The sequence below is a fragment of the Mastomys coucha genome, unplaced genomic scaffold (assembly GCF_008632895.1).
Source record: "Mastomys coucha isolate ucsf_1 unplaced genomic scaffold, UCSF_Mcou_1 pScaffold21, whole genome shotgun sequence".
Classification (NCBI taxonomy): Eukaryota; Metazoa; Chordata; class Mammalia; order Rodentia; family Muridae; genus Mastomys; species Mastomys coucha.
In genome coordinates, this window is record NW_022196904.1 from 181,848,567 (window position 1) to 181,871,421 (window position 22,855).

A 22,855-nucleotide genomic window follows, 5' to 3' on the forward strand; every position below is an offset into this window, starting at 1 on the left:
AAAGCCTCCAGTCCACATTGGGGTAACAATATGAATTCAATAATGTCTATCATGTGTTAAACCCTACCAATAACCATTCATAATATGAAATAAATCACTAACTACAACAGTTCAAGGGACAGATGTTCTTAGCATACATGTTCTGTTGAAAGGGAAAATGGGACACACAGAATTTAAGCTAATTTGTATAAGTCACAAGGTACTGAAGATTTAAATTTAGGCAACCGGATTCCCAAACCTCTGAACTCCCTTAGCTCATACTTTCTCTAAAATAAGAAAGGCTGCATCCCGAGTGACCATATGCATTCTAATTTATTTGAGTTTGAAGAGTTATCATCTATGATAGGAGAACAGATACACTAAACACGGTTGGCTGGGATACCTCCCCTAAACACACTTTAGCTTTTAAAGCCATTTGAGGTTAACGGTAAAATTGAGGGGTAGGTAATGCAACAACCCTATCCCTGTCCCACACAGTTCCAGCTTCCCTCACTTTCAGTCTCCCCGTGGTAATTATAACCTTGCTGTAATGAACAAGCTCACCCGGATGCTCATGTTCACTCTTGGTTTTGTACATTCTATACTTCTGGAAAAAGTTTCTAACCTCATGTTTCCATCAAGTATGACATTCTACAGGATGGTTTCACTCTCCTAGGAATCCTTTACACACCTATTCACACTTCCATCGCCCCCAAACTCTGCCTGGTCGTTTTAAATGTCTCTGTAACTTTGCCCTTCCCAGAGCATCGTATGTACTTAGCATGAAACACTAGGCAGCCTCTCCAGATACTTTCTTTAAAATCATGCCTTTGAATTTCCTCTTTGTCTTTGCTTGAGTACTACATAGTTCCCCATTGCCTAGATGGACCTCTATTTGTCTACTAGCTTAACAGATTTTACTACTAGAGTTTTGCTGTATTTTTTCTAATCTTCTATTTATCTACTCAGCTTAGCTTGAGTGCTTCCTATTATTGCCAATTTTAAAGTTGGCCTACAGACATCCATGTACATGTTTTGATGCATATATAAATTTCAACTCTTTATTCCAGAGAGCAAAACTTCTGAATCATGGGATATGAGGGGTTAACTTTTTTATTTTTTGTACTTTATATTTGTTGGGGGTTTTCTGTTTGTTTGTTTGTTTGTTTTTTACTATTTTTTTAAATTTTTATTGGTTATTTTCTTTATTAACATTTCAAATGTTATCCCCCTTCTCAGTTTCCCCTCCAGAAACCCCTTATCTCCTCCCCTTTCCCACTCCCTCTATGAGGGTGCTCCCTCAACTGCTCACCCACTCCTGCCTCAGTGCCCTAGCATTCCCCTACCCTGGGTCATCAAGCCTCCACTGGACCAACGGGCTTCTCTTCCAGTGATGCCCAATCCTCTGCTACATATGCAGCTGGAGCCATGGGTCCTCCCATGTGTACTTCTTTGGTTGGTGGTTTAGTCCCTGGGAGCTTTCTGAGGGTGGGGTCTTGCTAGTTTATATTGAGTGTGGGAACTCCAATGGAGAAGTTAGGCTCAGGACTGAAGGAGCTGAAGGGGTTTGCAACCCCATGGGAAGAACATCGGGATCAACCAACCAGACCCCCCAAAGCTCCCAGGGTTTAACTTTATAAGAAACTGCTCATGAAAGCAGCTATACAGTGTTGCATTCTCAAAACAGTGAGTGTTAGCTCCTAATGCTTCACATTTTTGGTAGAATTCGGGCTATCTGGTAGCAGGTTCTAGCTATTCAGACATGTGCTTACATATATGCCCTTTTACTTCCTAAAGACATATGAAGTTTCTTGTCATGTGCTTACTTGCCCTCTATATATCATCTATGATGAGTTATCCCTTAAGATCTTTGTTGCAATTAGCAATCAACATGTGGTTTTTACTTTTCCACCGTTTATTGAAAATAGCTTTTGATATTATATATATGTATATCTATATACATACATACATATATATATTAATTATACATATATAACCACACACACACACACACACAGAGACACACACATACACACACATCTTGACTGTAGTTCAGCTATAGGAGCCAAACTGGTGCAGACCTGGGCAGCTCCTATCCATGTTGCCTCAGCCACTGAGTTCATAGGACTGTCAATCTTGTAGACATAGAGGTCCTTGTTTCCCTGGTGTCCTTAATCCCCCTGCCTCCTCTTTCCCAGGGTTCCATGTGCCGTGAAGGAAGGAATTTGATGAAGACATCCCATTTAGGGCTGAGTGACAAAGCCTGTCAAGGCACATTATCTGGCTGTGGGTCTCTGTATTTTTCTCCCACCTGCTACAAGAGGAAGCTTCTCAGATGATGGCTGAACAACATACTGACCTATGAGTATAGAAGAATGTCATTAGTGGTCACATTATTCCTATGTTCCTTTAGTTGAACGGCATTATCTGGTCTTACCCAATGTTGTTGGATTATTTAGTCTCAGGGTCTAGGGTACTCAAATGTCGAGATTGGTTCCATTTATGAGGTGGGCACTAGTCAAATCAGGTATTTATCTTACAAGCTACACACCATTCTAGAAAAAGTTTGGTGACTGGGTTTGTGTTTGCACTTCTCTTTGGTAGCCTGCAGAGTACCTTTGTGTACCCGACACTAGCATTTAGGGTGAACTCTAACTAGGCACCAACTTCAGGTTTCACTTTCAATCAGTTGTGTAGGCGATATCTTCAGCAATAGGGTCTTGGAAAGATCAGGAATTCAAGGCCCATCCCTAAACATAGTAAAGGCAATACACAGCAAACCAGTAGCCAGCATCAAACTAAATGGAGAGAAACATGAAGCAATTCCACTAAACTCAGGGACTAAATAAGACTGCCCCCTCTCTCCCTATCTATTGAATATAGTACTCGAAGTTCTAGTTAGGGCAGTTAGACAACAAAACGAGGTCAAAGGGATACAAATTGGAAAGGAAGAAGTCTGCATCTCATTTTTAAACTGGGTAATTTGTTTTCTTGATGACTAGTTTGTTTTTTCTTTTGAGTTCTTTATATATCTTGGATATGGAATTGGTGACTTTCCCCCATTCTATAGGCCACCACTTTGAATTCAGTGTCCTTTACCATTCAGAGGCTTCTCTGTTTCATGTGGTCCCATTTGTTAATTGATAATCTTAGTACTTGTGCTAACAGTGTTCTGTTCAGAAATCTTTTCTTGTGCCAATGAATTCAATGTTATCCCCCACTTTCTCTTTAACTTTATATTATTTTCAAGGAACTGTTGTTATTGTTCATGATGGTATTAGTGCACCTTTGAGGAAGATGCATATCTGACAGCTTTCATATACAGTGGTCCTTCATCTCCACTCAATATTCTCTGTCGAGGTTCAAAGCATCTCATAGCAAACAAAATACTCTACCTCTATGCAAATCAGCCCCACTGACTTGTCTCCTGAAGGACATAGGCATGGGGAGACTCAGGATAAAAGCAATGGGGATTCTGTAATCTAGGCAGTTCCATTTATATGCAATCAGAACATATTATATTTCTTATGTTAAAATATGCATATGGGAACATTGGTACCACAATCCTGAAACCTGGGTTCTGATATTAATCTCAATTTTCAAAGTCTTTATGAACCAGAAAGCAGAAAGGAGGTTGGTACAGATGACAATGCATGATTGTGACAAGTTTGGCTTAAAGCCTTGGGTCTCAGCAAGTGAGTAAGTGTCCCAACCTTTCTGGACCTCAATTTCTGGACACCAATTCTTTCTTTAGATTAAATTATCTTCATAAAGAAGATGACAAGAAGTCTTCAATAAATGTTACCCTATGGAAGTAGGATCATATATATCCTCCCACTAACCATCAACTGCATCCTGCTCAGCTTCCAGAAGTAGATGAGATCATGCATGTCAGGCACGTATGTCCACAGACAGCAGACATTAATACCTTCACAGGATGTTAGGCTGTCAAGAATCCTCAAATTCACAACACACAGACAGTGTAGCAGTGTGATACATTTCCTGGTTCATTCCTTGCTAACATTATGAGCCCCTGCGCTCAGATTAACAAATCCAGAACTACTCTCCATTTCCTATGAGCCTTCAGGAGTTATTGTTCTTTTCTCACTCAGTGGATGACTTAGGGAAATTTATTCTTGAATCACTCTTACTTCTTTCCCCACAGATCATATGATGGCTATGTTCCTATTTAAAAAAAAAAAAACACACACACACACAACTGAATTGAATTCTTCTATTTTCAATAACTCTATTGTTTTATTTTATGGCTAAGATTTCTTAAAGTTTTTATTTTAACAAGCCACATCATGTGACCTTCTTCCAATTCCAATTCCCCTTCGGACAGAAGAGAAGAGCATTCTATATAGGCTTTAGTACCTTGGAAGGGCAGTGGCCCAGGAAGAGAGATGGAGGCTTCAGAGGCATAGCTTCCCCTAATTAGCTACATTCTCTAGAGTGCCTGAAGTTCAAACATGCACTTATAAAGATTATAAACTGTCTCAGACCATGTCCTTCTGAAATCTGCCTGAAATAAGGGACAATGAAAATACCTGCCTGTTGCTAGGTTTTCGGCATCCTGTTTGGTAGAACTTCAAGGCTATAAGATGTCCCCTAAATATTTACAGCATTGTAAAAGCTAGGAACATGATCTTCTTATTGATGCACAGAGCACAGCTGCATACTGAATTATCTGAGGACCTGTAGTCAAGAAATCGACTTAGTATTTCATAAACCAGAATATTCCAAGCCTACCTGAATAAGGAAAACTTTAACATTTTGTTAAAAATTATTAGTAGCCTATTAAAATATTTCACAGTGATATAAACATTAAGCACTTTATACCAAGGATCACAATAAAGTGTTTAGAGCTAGCCTAACAATTTTTTCTGAACAAACTTTAATGCACTTATTTAGCAAACATTAAAGTAATTAATCATACATAGGGCAAATTATTTGCTTACTCATATAATTAAGTCTATCTACAACTTACTCTCCCATCCTCAGAGTCTAGAGATGGAGATTTTAGGAGGACAATATGTAAAGTAAGCTATTTTTCAGAGACAGTCTCTATAAGTTGTCCAGGCTAGATTCAAACTCCTGGGCTACCAGGATCACTGGCCTGTGCACATGGAACCACAGGCACAAGCCAGTGTTCCTGGAAGACCCTTCTTCTGGTCTCAGGGAGATGACTATCACAATGAGACACAGCCCTCAAGCCCTTCCTTGAGACTGTCTGCATTTACTGATTGTTCTGTTGGTGGTATTAGTCCAGCTATATACCTGACTCCACCTCTCACAGCTTTGTAGGTGCCTGGGTCTAGGGAAGGAGTAAAACCAATTCATCATGAGAGCAGCATTTTATTCACTTGATTGAGAGCTTGCACCATCAACTTTCAAAGGCTCAGAGGGATTTGCTCTGGTTTTGTTTTGTGCTATCTCAATAATTCTCTTCTTTCACTGTCTCCATGGACCTAGGGCTTTCCTGTGTTCTATTTCTCCTTCCAGTCTTTGTTACTTTTTTTTTTTCTTTTACAATATCTCTGAGATCTACACAATTTAATCATTTTTAAACAAGTATGTAACAGTATTTAAACAGTTTTTATAGCAAGTATTTGTGTAGTCAGATCCCAATATTGGGCATTGTTCATATAAATATTTTAGTTCAGTTTATGGCTACTTATAATATGTACTGTAAACTCAGTCTCAAAGTGCTGAAGAAATACTGTTAATTCATACAACGGTTTGAAGCTGTTGCTATCTACCTACCATCAATTGCCAAACTTACAATCTACCTTAATGTTTCCTACATATAGGTCTTCATACACTTAGTTATTGCTAACTGGGAATGTTTATTCAGCAGGTGTTCACAGTAAGTACCATACTGAGCATTGCACAGACTGAATCTCAATCCATCTCTTAGCTACATACTGCAAACACTTTACAGATAAAAGAATGGATCAAAAGAGAAAGATATAGATCAACAGATAATTATACAAGCCTCCAAATCCGATGGCCTGAGTTCGATCCCAGTCCCCACACAGTGGAAGAACTAATGGCCATAAAGTTCTCTCTGACCTCCTGAGGCACACAATGGCACAGGCATGACCACACACACACACACACACACACACACACACACACACACACACTCACATAAATGAATAAGGGCAATTTTAAAAGTCAATAAAAGGGAGCACAGAACAAGAGAAGAAATGCGAACTAGGCCAAGGCTGTGCAGTGCTCAGGGCCATCTCTCCACACTCTTTAGGTCCAGAGTTTTCCCACTTCACTGCTATACTTTTCTGATTTCAGAAAATAACACTCTATTTTATGCCCCCTCTGATAGGAAAAAAGAGATTTATGTTAAATATAGTAATTATAGTCTAAACAAATATTGTTCAAAGAACTAAAGTAAATTATAAAGAAGGGTATTAGGGCAGAAAATTGAGAAATATTTTTGCTGTATTTTATCCACTGTAACATCACACAAAACATAAAATATTCTCCAGGTGTTAATCCAGTTAAAACAATGTTAAGATCATAGGCCAGACCTTCTGTCTGGACACAGAGGTCTGAGAAACCGGCAGGTGGATCTGCGGAGTAGAACTGATGCTCCTCGATCACTTATAAGTAATATAAAGTATGAATGGAGCAAAGGGAAATTAGAACAATTAATACCCAATTTTAGTCTCTAAATATGTTTCTTATGTGGTGCATGAAACTAAATACCCTTGCAAAGGATTTAGCATTATCTCTTCATTCAGTCTCCAACAAAATCCTTCACCAGAACTGTCAGGTGTTCTGAGGAGACCATGGTATGAAATAACCTGCAAGGAGCAAAACACGGGCACCACTTTTTGTTGGGATATTTGGGATTTTTTCAAAGGATAATAAAGAAGACAATCTATCCAGCCAGGTCTAGCATAACTTGTAGAGAATTCAAAACAAGATTAGAGTCACAAAGGTCATGTATCAACAAAGGAAAGAAGACTGTCTTCAACATTGAATTATGGGTAAGTTCTTTGCATGCGAGCTGCTTCTGCATCGCAGCTTTGTCTAGACTAAATCATTCTTCAATGACAAAAGCTCCCCAAACAACAAACACCTTCTATCTAAACAAATGTCCCTTTCCTAAGCAACTCAGCACCATCTCATCAATGATCAAGCTACTTCCTTTACCTCACTCCCCCTTTCTTTGCTCAGCAGTTCTTTTACTTGGATGTCTTTGGGGGAATATCCCTGAGAATGTGTAGCTGATAGAATTCTCCCATAAATTCTCAAAGCAACCACATTCCATACTTCATAACTCAGCATTTAACAATAAGTTCAGAAGCTAACAGTAAAGCCATCAAGATTTTCACTGTGGTTGTATTTACAGTATGCTCTGTAGCTATCTTGAAAGCCAGTGAACTTTTGTACAATTTTCAGGGCAGCAGCCATTAGACACTATGTGATTGGTAGAACAGTGTGACTTTTTAAACTGATTGGTCTTCAAGGAATGAGGTGGCAAGGACTTCCCTTGTCTGAAGGTGGGCAAAGGTCCACCCTGCAGAATGTGTCCCCACCTGAAGGTTGGATCTCTCCCTGTAGTCTGAGGAATGCTAATTAGCCTCTCCCTTCCAGAGGGGCAAGAGTTCCACTACCTTCCCAAAGTTCCTGAGCTTATCTTATTAAGCTGGATGGAAATTTTTGGCTTCCCAGTGTTTTTCTGAGATGTCCCTGTTTACTCAGTTCTCACATTCCCCCCTTTTCTTTGTGCATGTTTCAGTCTTGAAGCTATTGTGGATAGGTATGCAGCTCATATCCCTGGTCCTCTGTACTTTCTAAGTGATTTAGAATGTAAAGGCCAAAGCAGGAACAAAATGATCAGGGGTCCTAAAAATGCAGAAATAAAGGTAGTAAACTAGGGGAGCTGTTAAACCAAGACTCCAAACAGCCCTGACTCTGTTCTCTCTCTTCCACTTGGCTAACCCTTCTCTCACCTTGGTCACTGAATTTTAACCACCGTGGAATGGTCTCTAGTATGTACTCCCTGAAGTTTCACACCCCGAGGAAGCATAGAAGATATGGTTGGCCCCCTAACACTAATGGGCCTGCAGCTGGCTTCTCCCATCTTGGGGACACATATATATGAGAGCTTCTCACAGGACACTTTTCAATTTTGGGTGTCTGAACCCCCCTCTAAGGCTGCTAGGGACACGGTTTAGATTCACAAGTCCTTCATCCCCCACATTCAGGCAATCCTTTTCCTTGTGTCTCCAAGGCAGAGACACCCCAGAAGTCAAGGCCCACTGCTAAATCACAGAAGTTAAAGACAGCGTCCAGCCACCAGATACAACTCGGGTAGTGGACCAAGCTATGTCACCTGTGGCTGAGATCACCTGCCAAGTCACTTTGGTAGGGTTGTGGGGGCTGCTGAGGCTCAGTGCTGGAAGATACACCATCGCTGTCTCATGGTTTCTCTGGCCTTGCAGAAGTGGGTTGCTTGGGTGTCTGGCTGCTATCTAGTTGGTGTCAAGTGCAGGTGCTTATCTGTTGTGAACACAGATAGTCACTCCACCCACTTTAATGGAGGTTGGGGTGATCAACAACATCAGGAACGGCCCTCTCCACTTTGCTTCCAAGTGTTCAGCACAACGTCTCTTAACATATATCCAATCTCCAACTTGGTACTTGTGTGGAACCTCTGGGGTACTTGCATTATACAGAGCACTAAGTTTAGGCCACAATTCCAAGTGGCTGATGTGGAAAGTTTGCTATCAAGCAATAAGATCCTTGTCAGCCTGAAAAGTCACCCTGGGGATATCAAGAGCAGGAGTCAAGGGAGTGAGTATCCCATGCAGGATCTCAAAGGGATCAGGTTAAAATGGTAGGGGGTGTTCAGGGCCAAGGGGAGGGGCACCAACTAGTCTGAGCCAGTCTCCAAGGTCAATTTATCAAGGTCTCTTTACCTGCTCTGAGCTCTGGGGATGGTACACACGATGGGGCTTCCAATTAGTCCCTGATATCTCTGCCAATCCCTGATGTACCTTGAGAGACTGTACTGGCTGGTTTTGTGTGCCAACTTGACACAGGCTGGAGTTATCACAGAGAAGGGAGCTTCAGTTGGGGAAGTGCCTCCATGAGATCCAGCTGTGGGGCATTTTCTCAATTAGTGATCAAGGGGGTAGGGCCCCTTGTGGGTGGTGCCATCCCTGGGCTGGAAGTCTTAGGTTCTATAAGAGAGCAGGCTGAGCAAGCCAGGAGAAGCAAGCCAGTAAGGAACATCCCTCCATGGCCTCTGCATCAGCTCCTGCTTCCTGACCTGCTTGAGTTCCAGTCCTGACTTCCTTTGGTGATCAATAGCAATGTGGAAGTAAGCTGAATAAACCCTTTCCTCCCCAACTTGCTTCTTGGTCATGATATTTGTGCAGGAATAGAAACCCTGACTAAGACAGAGATAAAAGCAGGACGATTGTCCAATTCAATTACCTTGGGCACTCTGAACCTCTGAAAAATTGTCTTCTAATATCTCCTTAGCTACCACAGTAGCTGTTTCTGGTTTGGTAGGGAATATCTCAACCCATCCAGGGAAAACATCTACAAATACTAGAAGGTATTTATAAGCGTATTTTCCTGGCTGAACTTCTGTAAAATTGACCTACCAATAAACTTCAGACTGTTCTCCCCTAGGTCTTTTGCCCTGTTTACTTTTGGCTGCATAAACATTACCTTACACTGTTCTACTGTCTTTCTGGCACAGAACCTGAGGTATATGTACTAGGTCTCTTAACTGCTTGGACAAACTTTCCATCCATCTGTGCATTTGGCCTAGTGAGTCTTTTGTTTGCTTCCTGGGGAGTATAGTTCTCCCTTCTTGTGTGAGCCATTGTCCTGCCTTCTCTTGATAATAGTTGGTAGGGTGGCTAGCAATCTATGGCTGCTGCCCTGAAAATTGTATAAAAGCTCACTGAACAAGCTATGTGGGGTCCCCTCCTCTCCTTAAGGTCTGGGATGGCCCCAGTGCACTGGAACAATAAAAATCCTCTTGCTTTTTGCACTCGTCAGGCTCCACATGGTTCACTCAGGGGGTCTCCAGTAAGCTAAGGCTCGACAGAGTCTTACACCCTGTCTGAAAATTAAGTTTGCTGAAAGTGTTTTGTTTGTTAGGAGGGTGGTGAGTGATGCTCTGGGGGCAGAATGACTTACCCACACGGGACTCTGGGAAACACACAGGTGTACTTGAGATCCACATGTTGTATCATCTCCTGAGGATTTTGATGTTTGAAGCTGAATGTTTTGTTCTCCCATAGCTCGGCCAGTTTGAGTATTTATTATATGGCAAGTACCCCCCTCCCCAAGGTGCAGTGTCAGGCTGGGGATTGGGAAGAACACATAGAACAATACCAAGTATTCTGCGTCTTAAAATCCGTGAGCCCTGGTACTGCTTTGTTTGGGGCAGTATTAGTGAAATCTACTTTTCAGATCTTTTCAAAACCAGATGAGCTAGATTTTTCTTTTAAATCAACTGCTAATGAACACCTTTTGTCTAATGTGTTTTAATGCCAATGTCAAATATTATATTTTTTGTACATTTTTTCAATCTCCAAAGGTGGAAGAAGAACAAAAAGCATAAGACTAGACAGATGGTTCAACAACTAAAAGCACTGGCCACTCAACCGGAGGACTCAGGTTCGATTCCCAGCACCCACCGGAGCATAACAACCATCTGTACCTCCAGGGACAGCTCTGATGCCCCTTGAGACCTCCACAGGCACTAGGCTTGTGTGTGGTACATGGACGTACATGCAAGCAAAACAACCATGCACATACAAAGTTTGTAATTAAAAGACAAAAATGTACTTTCTCTTAAAATTCAACTGTGAGTTACATTTTAAATCCTATTATGAAACATGTAAGCAGTTTGTACTTGGCTGAATATTAAATAAAATGTAATTTAACACTTAAAAAAAAGAAAGAAAGCCCGTGAAAGTAGCTGCTGTATTTTTCCACTGTAAGCTCATACACTACATAAAATCTTCCCCAGGTGTTAATCCATTTAAAGTAATATTAAGATCATAAGAAAAGATTCTAAATGACAAATTTCTCACTGAATGTGGGCTATTATTTGTTTGTTTGTTTGTTTGTTTGTAAGACCTGCTTGAGCATGCCACTAAAGGTTCTATCTGAAACTGGGTCATTGATGTTAAACAGCCAAGAACTCACCTTTTGAATAGTTGTACTGTGCAATTCTGATGTACTATAGGATTAACATTTGATTCTTCTTCAAAACTTGAGTTCTTATTCTTGAAAAATAAACATCAAAGAAGTGACTGATCGCTTCTCACTCCAGGAATCACTACTGACAGATAGTATTTGTTCTGTCTTCCAGAATAAGGCAAGCCAGAATTGGTAAATCCAGCTAGACACAGTCACTTGGTAACTAGCCTGATAAATAGATATTCTGCAATTCTAGAAAATGAATAATGAAAAATTTGAAGGATGAGATTTTTCAGATGCAGTTTGGAAGGCCATCCTTGAAAAATTCTTTCTATCTGACCATCTAAGAACTCCCTCTCATGAGGGAGCTCCATCTGAGAATAGATACATGCAAACACCAATAGCAGCCCTTGGAGCAGGCAGGAAACTGGATTTACCTACCAATAATGAAGGCATCTTGGCCAGCTCTTGCCCTTGGCAGGCTTACAACTTTCCTCATGATTTGCCCACAACTAAAAGATTAATAAAATGTATAATAAAAAACAAAAAGAGTTTTAGCTCTCAAATTCTAAGATAATTACACTCATGCAATCTAAATAATTCTTACCAGACTGAAATTCCTCATAGACCCGAGTGAATATATTACCACCCCTCTGGTCGTAAAGACCATGTTTCCTGGCAATAAAATCTCTGCAATAAACATTTGAGTTCTTTTCCACTTTTAGAACCATTTTGAACAATGTGTTTCTAATGTACTTTATGAGCTCCCTCAATGTCTCCCTATGAATGACAAAACCCCCAGTGCCTTGCCTGAGTAGCTGACATTAAACCGTAATGCTCTTGTTCAGTGTGGGGTCTTAGCTGTGCCAAGCAAGAGCGTCCTATGAGGTTCCCCTGCACTAAATCTCTCCCTGAAATATCTTCTTCTGTCTATAGGAAGCTAGTAAAATGAGATTATGTCTCATGACCCCAAACCACTGCAGAATTAGCCTGAAGGGATTTTTGACTGCCAATCAATGCTGATGATTTAAAGCCCTCTTACTTCCTCAGATCAAAAGATTGTGTATTCTCTGAGCAAATTCCTTACCCAACTTCCTGTGTGGTCTGTTAACAACACACTTATTGATAAGAGAGTAGGTTTGAGCATTGCTTATTTAACAGTGCATCATTTTATACGATACTTTGCATGTGAAAGGCCTTCAGAGATTCTGCAATAAAAACATGGAGAGAGATGTGCACTTCCATCAGCAGCATTTGCATGAAGGAGCTGAATCTGCTCCATGCCTATAATATCTAGAAAAGCAAACACTACCAAATTCCTGTCCTTATCTATGCCTAAGACTTTGTTATCAAAGCAGGAGTCATATCGCTGAATCTCCAAACTCAATTTTAACCTGACAATACTGACTGATTTCAAAGACTTTTAAACAGTGCATTTCAAACAAATTCATACAGGAAACTCAGAAAGTTCCTTTGGTCCTCAAAAATTTAGGTCTCTTTTGAGGCCTCTTATCATGACATTTTTCTTCTATGATTATAGCTATCCATTTTTGATGTATTAACTGCCTCATATTTACTATGTCATTAGTCAAACAACTATATTGAGTTATCATTGATATTTTCACTTTATCAATAAATCAATGGAAGTTTAGGAAGCCAATCAACTTTAATATAAAGCTGACATCTCAGCTACCATTCAAATCCAAGTCCAAATGTAAAAGCTACACAGCTAAGCATACTGTTAATTTTTTTCGCTCAACTATATTTGATTTTACTTTACTATCAATTGCTAAATTTGTCTTTGACTGCTATTAAAAATTCTATTTTAATGAGTGTGTACTATGTTCTTCCTCCTGTCATCAGGGTGATAATGCATCTTAAGATTTTCTACATCCTCCTGACAGCTGCCCATCCCATCCCTCCTCCTCCAGTCTCCAAAAGGATGTCTCCACACCCTCCCCCTACCCCACCAGACCTCCCCACTTCCTGGGGCCTCAAGTCTCTTCAGGGTTTAGGATTAAAGAATAAAAATAAATAATTTAAAAAATAAATAAAAAGCCAAGTCATAAATACCTATCTATAATGCATTACTATTTCTGATCCCTAGTCATGGTTCATGTTCTCAGGGATACCATTTGGAATGCTGTCAAATATAGCTTACTCTGATAGCTTACAAAAAAAAAATCTTCAAGTACAAATGTGTCTCACCAATAGATGAGAAATAATGGCATCAAAATTGTAGTGTTAATTTATCATCTCATGTACTTTATTACTAGATACTACATTACTGATATTCAGCAATCCTACAAAATACCAAATTAAGTGGAAAATACCTTGAGAAATTCAGACAGACAACACTGAGTTCTAGCATTTGAAATATAAAAACAGATTAAAATGGCTAGAAAAAAATATTCCTTTCACACTTACAAAAGAACTTTCTGTAGAATTCTAGAATCAATAGTTTATGAGACTCTTGATTCCAAGCTTATTGAAGATCAGCTATCTACCACATACAAGTGCCAAGAAATGAAAAGTTTCGAAGCTAAACCTCTGGAATTCACATTGCACCACAGTGACAGTTTAGATGGTATGAGGCCCTCAAAGGGTTTGCTTTATTGAAGAGATCCAAGTTCACAAAAATTCTAAAGGTATACAACATAAATGTTCAAGTCTACTTAAATTTGAGGAAATAAGGGGTGGAGGTGGGGCGGTGCACAGAAAGAGAAAGAGGCAGAGAGAGCACTTATATGCTCGCACGTGCGCACGTGTGTGTGCGCGCGCACACACACACACACACACACACACACACAGAGAGAGAGAGAGAGAGAGAGAGAGAGAGAGAGAGAGAGAGAGAGAGAGAGAGAGAGAGAGATTCAAGTTTAACATCCTTTCTTAGGCTTTAATAACAATCAGGTCTCAAAGAATTCTAAAACTATCACCAAAATTTAAGAAAGCCCAAATATACTTTAGGTGACCCCAAGGGAACAACACACTGAAGAGTCAGCACACAATGACTAAGTTGACTGCACCTGGGTCTTGTGAGAGCGCTGAGGTCATGGGAACTTAAATGATCGCTCTACAAACAGTATGGAGGTTTGTTTGTAAAGCACTGGAGTCCTGATCGAAGCACATTTGGTAACTTGTCTTTTCTGGACAACTTACATGGTGCTTCAGTTTTTTAAGCTCTTAAATAATTCATTTCTTATCAAACATCATCCTCATTAGAGGTTACAATAAGGGACACACACCATGGCTATAGGGAAATGTGGGAGAGAAAAAAATGCTAAGGGCTCTTTTGAAGAGAAATAGGACAACAAAAACAAGATCCCAAGTGCATTTTCTTCATTTCCCAGCTCGGCAAACACAGAAGTTCTGTGGCACCCAAAGTATGTCACACAATTAAGATAAGTCTTTGAAGATCCTACTTGGCTGAACACTGTGGAAGTCTAAACAGAATCCTCTTTTCCAGCTATGCAAAGCTGTTCTCAAGAGGCATCAACAATAAGCATTTTGTATTATGCCACAGAAACACAGCATAGACACCAGCTCTGTATTTTACAATCACTCACAAAGCAATTGGAATTTGACAATAAAACAAACCAAGGCCTTCTCCCTATTACCAAACAGATTTCTAAGCCCTATTGTTTAGAAGAAGAATGTGGCTGAATAAAGTAGTCCAAAGGCTGGAAGTGACTTAGAGCCCAAAGCATTTTCACAAATGCTCTCAGAATAAGGCTTTGCAAAGCCTGTGCTCACTGGGAAGAGGACTTTCACGGTGAAGAAGCACCCGCACAATCACAGCTAAGCACAATACCTGCCAGGCTCACAACCCACACCGCAGTCCTAACCCACCAAGAATCGCTGAGCAACCCAGCCATGCCCACAGCCAGTCCCGAGGGAGGGCACACAGATGCACAGGTAAGACATTCTCAGAGCTTCAGTGTGAGTTGGTGATGCCCTTCATTCCACACAGGGCTTCTTTGGGGGATAGCACTGGCCTATGCACACTCACTAAGACACTAGTCTTAAATAGGTGAAAGAAGTTTATAGAGAGTAGCTTCAATAGTAGAGATATTCTGAGATACTTATCTTAGATGCTTTGGCTCCTCAGAGAGCAAAGTTATCAAACCACAGAAGACATCGCAGCATTAAAGAGCATAAATAAGTATTCAGATAAGTGTCCATTCATCGTGTTCAATATCTGAATCTGCCATGATACTGGTATGCTTTCAGAACATTTTTTTTTAAAGATTCAAAGCCAGGCAGTGGTGGCGCACACCTTTAATCCCAGCACTTGGGAGGCAGAGGCAGGCAGATTTCTGAGTTCGCAGTCAGCCTGGTCTACAGAGTGAGCTCCAGGACAGCCAGGGCTACACAGGGAAACCCTGTCTCAAAAAACCAAAAAAAAAAAAAAAAAAAAAAAAAAAAAAAAAAAAAAAAAAAAAAAAAAAAAAAAGGATTAAGCTTGGGGTGTGGCTTCCTGGAAAAGGCACATATGCCACTGTACGGTCACAGGGTAGGGGCTGCAGGTTCCGTATCTTGCACATTAGTATTTTCCAGTGCAGTCAACATTAATGCTGGGTGGTAAAGTGCTCTCTCCATTTGGTTGGGAATTCTGCAATTTGTTGCATTATTCAATTCCACTCAGCACTGTTCACCGCCAAAAGGAAGAAGGTCACTACATTTAACATACCACCACTTGGGTGGCTAGCCCCTCATCTATGAAGGGTTATTGGAAGCTTGCAACAAGCCATATTTTATTATACAAACATGACATCTTATATGGACACTAGCCAGTCTGTACTTATTGAGTAGCTTTTATCCTTGAACCCTAATGAGCAATTGTTCTAGAGAAAGATGATTTAATTAACTGAAAAGGCAATGTGGTGCAATGCAGACCTTGACATATCTTATTGCTCGAGCTCATTACTTCTTAAATAACAGTACTGGGCATTTGACATCCTCGAAGACCCACTCACTCCTTTCTAAATAGAACTGATTACACATGAGTGTCTATATAAGGACACACATATAGTACTTGAATCCCATTTCAAAGCTTCTAGACACTCATCCCTTTGCAAACGTGGTAATGAAATGATGGGCAATGAGTTTAATTTAAAATCTGGAAGAATTATAGTACCCTTCCGTATGAAGGACCACCAAGTACTCAAACATGGGATAAGGCTGTCATTTCTTATGAAGATATGGAAAAATAAAAAATAAAAAAGGGGGACATAGAAGAAGTATTAATAAGATGCCTGTGAGTCTGTAAACACACTCTTCTAGCCTCGGACAGTTCCCTTCAAAATGCTAGAGTTCCTCATTTGATGTAAACTGTGTAGTTGTCTCAACAAATTAATTTTTTTTTATTTTTCCTAAATAATTTGTTTTTATTGTTGTTTTCTACTCATTTCTCCAAATCATTGTGTTCTGGTTGCAATGGTGATAGTTGCATTCACCATTTTACCTATAAAACTCAGAACTGAAAAACACAATTAAGATACACATGAAAGTGCCCAGCACATGACCTTGAGAACACAGAGCCCAAAGGGCAGCTTTTACTCATGGCTCACCATTTACATGAGGTCTCTGGTAGTACTATGGCGTTTCCTTGACTGGATCAAGGATGCCAGGCATTCTGGTTGCTGTTTTCTTTCTGGCTTATGGAAGACTAGGCTGGGCTTAATGCATAGGAAATGTAGTAGTGTTGTTTATGGTGAAACGTAAGGGATGATGAAATAGGCCTACTGGTCATCAGGACAACCCACCTGTTCTCAGGTCAACTTGCGTATATCCTCAACTGTGTATTCAAGTGTTGTCTCTGCCTCTCTGAGGGCAGATGAGAGATGAAACCAACTGGGCCAACCAATCTCACCTGAACATTTGGGATTTGGGTGCAGTTTTGGCTACATCAATGATAAAGCTATGGAATAAAATTTCATTGATGATTCCTACTGCTTCTGAAGTTGCCAGTAGTTTCTCTGGTACTTTTCATTAAGTTTTTGATTGTAGAGCTATGTGGTCTTTTCAAATAGTATTTGTTGGGGCTGGAGAGATGGCTCAGCGGTTAAGATCACTGACTGTTCTTCCGAGTTCAATTTCCAGCAACTACATGGTGGTTCACAGCCATCTGTCATAAGATCCGATGTCCTCTTCTGGTGTGTCTGAAGACAGCTACACTCACTGTACTCAACTAGTATTTGTTTATCTAAGATAATTTGAGCAAATTACTACTACTTAGTCTTATTTTTACCTTTTAATTGCTATTCTAACTACATTTATTTTCCTAAAGTTTAATTTAGAATCTTGGGCTCTTTTTATAGGCGAAAGTCACTCCTGAAAAGCATATGAAAGCAACCAACAGCTAAAGTATAAAATGCCAATAAGCATAATCTTCTAGAATCAAATTTCTATAAATTTCATTGAAGTATATGATAAAAGTTGAAATGTATTACTGGGTTGAATAAAAAGTAGCATAAATAGATTAGCTTTTATTCCCTTAAGCACTAAAAATATCACAAATACATAAGAATTGATCTTATTGCAAAAACTTTCTAGAAATAAAACCTTAACTTCTACACACTTTAATGTTTTCTAAAGTAGATCAGATACCTGTTTCTCCGGAGTCAGAAGCAGCTGTCCATCTCATTGTAGGTCTTTGTCAAGTACCACACACACACCTTTGAGTATGGTAAACAGATTAGTTCTTTGTACAAACAGGGGAGGCAAGAAGTGGGGAAAGAGGGGAAGCAGGAGGGAGAGGTGAAAACAGATGTGAGGTGGGAAGGAAATACTATTTCCAAAGACAGCAAAATGTCAGTGCAATGTTTGCAGGTGAAGACAAATCAGTTTTCCTAAGGATAAAATTGGTACCATTTTTTTTGTCACCTCTCCATCCTTCAAAATCCCATCTCTTTTCACATAAAGTACTGAACTCAATGAAAATGGCAAAAAAAAAAAAAAAAATCAACCCACCTTAGATGTGGCTTTCTGTAAGTTATTATGGTCTTAAAATAAACCCACCAAAGGCTAGCAACACTCCGCCCAGCTATCTTTACAATGTGTAAAGGGGCTTTAAGATGTGCTAAAGCTCCTTTCAGACCCGAGACTCTAAGAGGAAGCTAGGAAGGAAAGGAATTATCCACAGACCCACTAAATCCTTTAAGACTGTTTTTACTTTATTACTCAGGGGACAGTAGCACAGAAGCCTGACAGAGCAAAGGCGGTGGAGAGCTACAATAGCTGCACACAGAGGCCCAGCTCTGTCTTTGCCATGAAGATGCCTCATTGATCTCCTCCCATGCATTCAGGACCCCATGCCCCATGTTAGCAGAGCAGGAGAGCAGTGAGTGCTTTACCCCATAGTGGATGGACAGCATCTAGTCTGCCATAAGAGAGTGGGCTTAATAGAACCACAAGGTAAGACATCCAGGAGAGGATTCTATGGAAGGAAATATGTCACCCTGCAGTCTTAATTACTCTGGTGGACAATCTTTTCAGTATTTTCAATATAGGAACAGAGAGGAATGGCTTGCATTTATAATCTGGCCAGCATCATTGTTTTTCTGAGCCTTTCCTTTCTCATGAATAAACTAATGGACTCACTAATGAGGGTAATGGTGACTGACAACAATAATAATTATTTCTACTTTCCAGTGTTTTAGAAATACTAAATGAGAGAAGGTAGTGATTTTATAAAAATTAAAGCTGTAGGTAGACATTAGTTTTCAGCTGGGAGGAACCTTCCAACACTGAACCCAGCTGTTCGGCTGGGACTGATAGATTCTAGCCATGAAGAGATGATGAAACGATAGCTAATGATAGCATCATTAACTGCACTTATGATATGGACCTATACCTCTATCTTTTCTGAATATGGTTGGGGAAATGTTAAACAGGAAAAATCTGGAGTGGGATGCAGAATTGATATCTGTAGGACAGAACATCCAAGACTTTTGCTCTTGTGTCCCATTCACTTGCCACACTGAAATTTCACAGTTGGAGTATTAGAAGGAAAAGCATCTTCAACAGAAATGTAGGACTAGATCAACAGGGCCAAAGTCCATAGTCAGATGCTCCTGGATTGCAGAGAAATTCACAGTTGCCCCAAAATAGCAACCTAGAAAGTATAACAAAAGAAACAAGACCTGGCTACCTGATTGAGAATATTCACTGGATAAGTATTCTCTGCGAAGTTTCTGGAAAGTAAAGCGAGGGAGATGCAAGCCCTCTCAAAATGCAGTGTGGGAGAAGGCCAACCACAGTAGTTACTACACGTCTGCTTTGCTACATGTAGTTAAAACCTTGTCCTTCAGATGCTGGTGACAATGAATACTTTAATAACCCATTAGGCCAGAGCAGTGGTGCTGAGGAGCATCATATCTGAGCATTCCTCAATATCTGCATGTGAACTGGCATCAAAGGTGACTGATATCTTGGGTTTGAATGAATACTCTTGTCCTCTCTCCCCTGTTTATAAACTCAGTCTTCTGACGCTAACCTCTTATTGTTCTATCATTTAATGGGTTATGTGATCCAGAAGAGAAAGGTGAGATTAAGATAAAACACCAACTTCCAGTTCCTGGAGGATAATTCTTCTGAGGTTTCTGAGTTCATGCGTCTGGTCTTCCGACAGGCCCATAAACTCAGGAAGATGAATGGAATGTCGGTTTCAAAGTCATCTAAAATAGTTTATGCGTAGGCATGGACTTGAAATTCTAGAGAGTGACTGAGTTCATTTGCTGCTACATTAAGGGAGCCAGGTGGAGAATAAGTCACTGGGATTCAATTGCCTTCCACAGTAATGCTTAACAGAGAGGTTTTTGCCTAAAAGCTTCTAAATGCAGCAGATATAATAACCACCAGAGACCCACCTGGCTCTAGCAGCTGGATGTTCTTCTGTGAAATCCTAAATGCTTCATATAACTACATTTCATTCATATAACTACATCAACTCTTCTCCCTCAAGAGATGGTAAAAAGGGAAAGTATTAGCATCCCCTAATTACCAAGTATCTAATGTATGTCTCATGACCCATCATTCACTGTCAGATGATTCTATATCTCTGTGTATGAGTGAACCTTTAAGTAATGTCATCAAGTTCTCAGCATACTGTACATCAGAGCATCTTGGATCTCATGCAGGACCAAAAAATGCCAGTAAATCCAAGATACTTCTAAGAAGAGCTACAATGGTGATTTGATAACATTAAAACTTGATTGATGAAGGAAGATCAAAATACCTCCTTCTTACGCCAACTGGAGAAATGCGGCAACTATGCTACATGCGTATCTCCGAAGTCTATATATGCTCAAGTTGAAAGATTAGTAGTTATGCTACAAGCAAGTGGAAATATCTGAGCCTAGAAACAGACTCCCTGCTCACTACATCTTCTGTCATGCTGGACAGTGCCAAAGACCTTCCAGAAGGGAAGGTGACTTTGCCAAATGTTAAGAGAGTTATCTCAACAGTGAAAACCAGGACAGGAGGCTAAGTTAGTTCATCAGAAGAATGGCTACTTGTACATATCAAGATGGGGGATGTTGAGTCTCAGTTGTCTTGAAAATAGATACAGTGCTTGTATCATAATATAAAAGCTGATGGAGTAGCACAGGCCTTAACATGCATTTAGCTCTGAATACAAGGCAGCTACTACTGATCTGCCTTCAGGAGTACTGGTCTACCTGCCTTGGACATAAGAAAGTTTTGGTCTAATGTGCATTCTTTCTTACTGAGCTTTGACTCAGAAACTGATCAAGTGATAATATATACTCACCCTGGCTGAAGAGCTAAGTGACTTGAGAAGCATCACAGATTTGCCTTTAAACACCCTTTCTCAAGACCACAACATGCCAGGAGACTTTATTGGGGGAGAGGGGCACAATTGACTTGAAATTTAAGAATAGCTTTTGAGAAACAATAGTCGTATATTTTACTTCTAAGCACTGACACCTGACGGATCTTGAAAACAGGTTTATCTTATTGGAATGAATCCTTAGATTCACAAGCTGAGACAATGCACTAATAAAATAAAAAAGCTAATTCCCTTGTCCCCCAAAACAACAAAAAACACTAAATTCTATCTGATTCCAACAGTCTTTTCTCTAGTTCAACAAAAACAACAACAAAAGACAATTAGTTATGAATAATGCCCAGCCAGGTCATCAGTTTTATCCTATCATTGATGTGTTCTAGTCCTCATTTAACTCTTACAAATCTCACATGGCTTAGGCTTTCATTGAATTCTTCAAGGTACTATAGCTAGTAAGTGCTTGAATGAAAACATGAACCCAAACAGCATATTAATAACAGACATATTTTTCTGCTGGGTTCACAGTATATGTGTGATACACACACACACACACACACACACACACACACACAGCATCTATGTATCTCCCTCTATAGACACTATAACATCCACAGACTGAAAAGCTCTGAATAGCAACAGCCTTGATTCCTGAAACAGCCTCTGAAATGGTATCAGTTCCTTCTACTTTTCTCCTTCAGTCTTTAATCAGCCATGGTCACTCTGTTTTATGTGCATGTTCCTATCAAATTAAAATCTTCCATTACATCCTCATCTCAGTGTGACAGGAAGGCCACAGTCCTTTGGTAACTGCACGTTCTTCCACAGTCAGCCTAGCACAGTATGTCACTGCGACCTTTATGGATCCAGCCTTCCTCTCTTCTTCCTTACTAACTCTGCTTCAGTGGTCACCACTGTAGCCTTGCTCCTTCTTGAATGAAGTATGCATTTTCCAGCCTCAGAAATTTTTACCAACAGTCACTCTTTCTGGACTTAGACCAGTGTCCACCAGGATCACTCTCTTGCATCTGAAAAATTTGTTAGTTCGATTCATTATTTATAAAACTACAAAATCCTGCTTCTCCCAGACTATCCATTATCCATCCTTACTTTATTTTCCACAAGAGCGATGGCTATACAGTTTTCATATGTTGCACACATAGGTACATACATATATATTTAATGTTAAAACAGTTCTTTGGATAGATGTAGTACATGGTATATGTGTGTATACATATACTCTCTTTACCACTAGAATATAAGATGTATCAATTTAAAACTTTTTTTATTTTTCTTGCTACATCCCAGAGCCTCATTTGTACAGAAGCACGCATATTTATTGTATGTGCAAGATATGTCGTTTTAGTCTTCTAAGGAATAACTTTCACTTATACAAAATCTCAGCTCACCAGGAAATATGTTCCATCAAGGCTTCTTCCAAATTAACATCTGTCAGACTTGATTTATTATTTCAGGTGATAGTATGTTTTCATATTACCTAAGTAATACTCTTACTTAGTAGGAATATGGTGTCTTGCCCTTAACATATTTTCATGACAATGGAGGGAGGGAGGGTGAGCAGGTGAATAATTGAGTTTGGCTCCCCATCATACATGTATTAGTCAGGCAGAGTGGCACATAGCAAAAGTCACAGCAAAGGGGGTGGAGACATGCAGATTCATAGAGCTCACTGGCCAGCAACTGAGCTCCAGGTATGTTGAGAGAGCTGGTACCAAGAACTAAGAGACAGTGTGATTGAAGAAGACACATAATGGTGGTCTCTGGCCTCCACAGGTATGTGCGTGTGCACTCTCTCAAGCATGCAGGCACACACATGCACACACCCCAAACACACACACACAAAGCAAA

The 22,855-nt window shown here is 40.0% G+C and overlaps 1 protein-coding gene and 2 long non-coding RNA genes across 7 annotated transcripts in view; 1 reads left to right on the forward strand and 2 right to left on the reverse strand.

Moving 5' to 3' along the window:
• The window catches only part of LOC116103988, an 83,017-nt gene extending 69,452 nt beyond the window's left edge, over positions 1–13,565 (reverse strand). The window contains exons 1-2 of the long non-coding RNA XR_004123651.1: positions 13,512–13,565; positions 11,185–11,264 (exon numbers count right to left, since the gene is read on the reverse strand). This is a non-coding gene — a long non-coding RNA (uncharacterized LOC116103988). The remainder of the gene's footprint in view (positions 1–11,184; positions 11,265–13,511) is intronic.
• The window catches only part of Sorcs1 (sortilin related VPS10 domain containing receptor 1), a 540,204-nt gene that overhangs the window by 460,836 nt on the left and 56,513 nt on the right, over positions 1–22,855 (reverse strand). The window lies entirely within an intron of this gene.
• Positions 13,587–22,855, forward strand: part of LOC116103987 — a 27,235-nt gene continuing 17,966 nt past the window's right edge. The window contains exons 1-2 of one of the 2 annotated variants that reach the window (XR_004123650.1): positions 13,587–13,826; positions 14,532–15,096. This is a non-coding gene — a long non-coding RNA (uncharacterized LOC116103987). The remainder of the gene's footprint in view (positions 13,827–14,531; positions 15,097–22,855) is intronic. The other variant, XR_004123649.1, reaches the window with a different exon arrangement.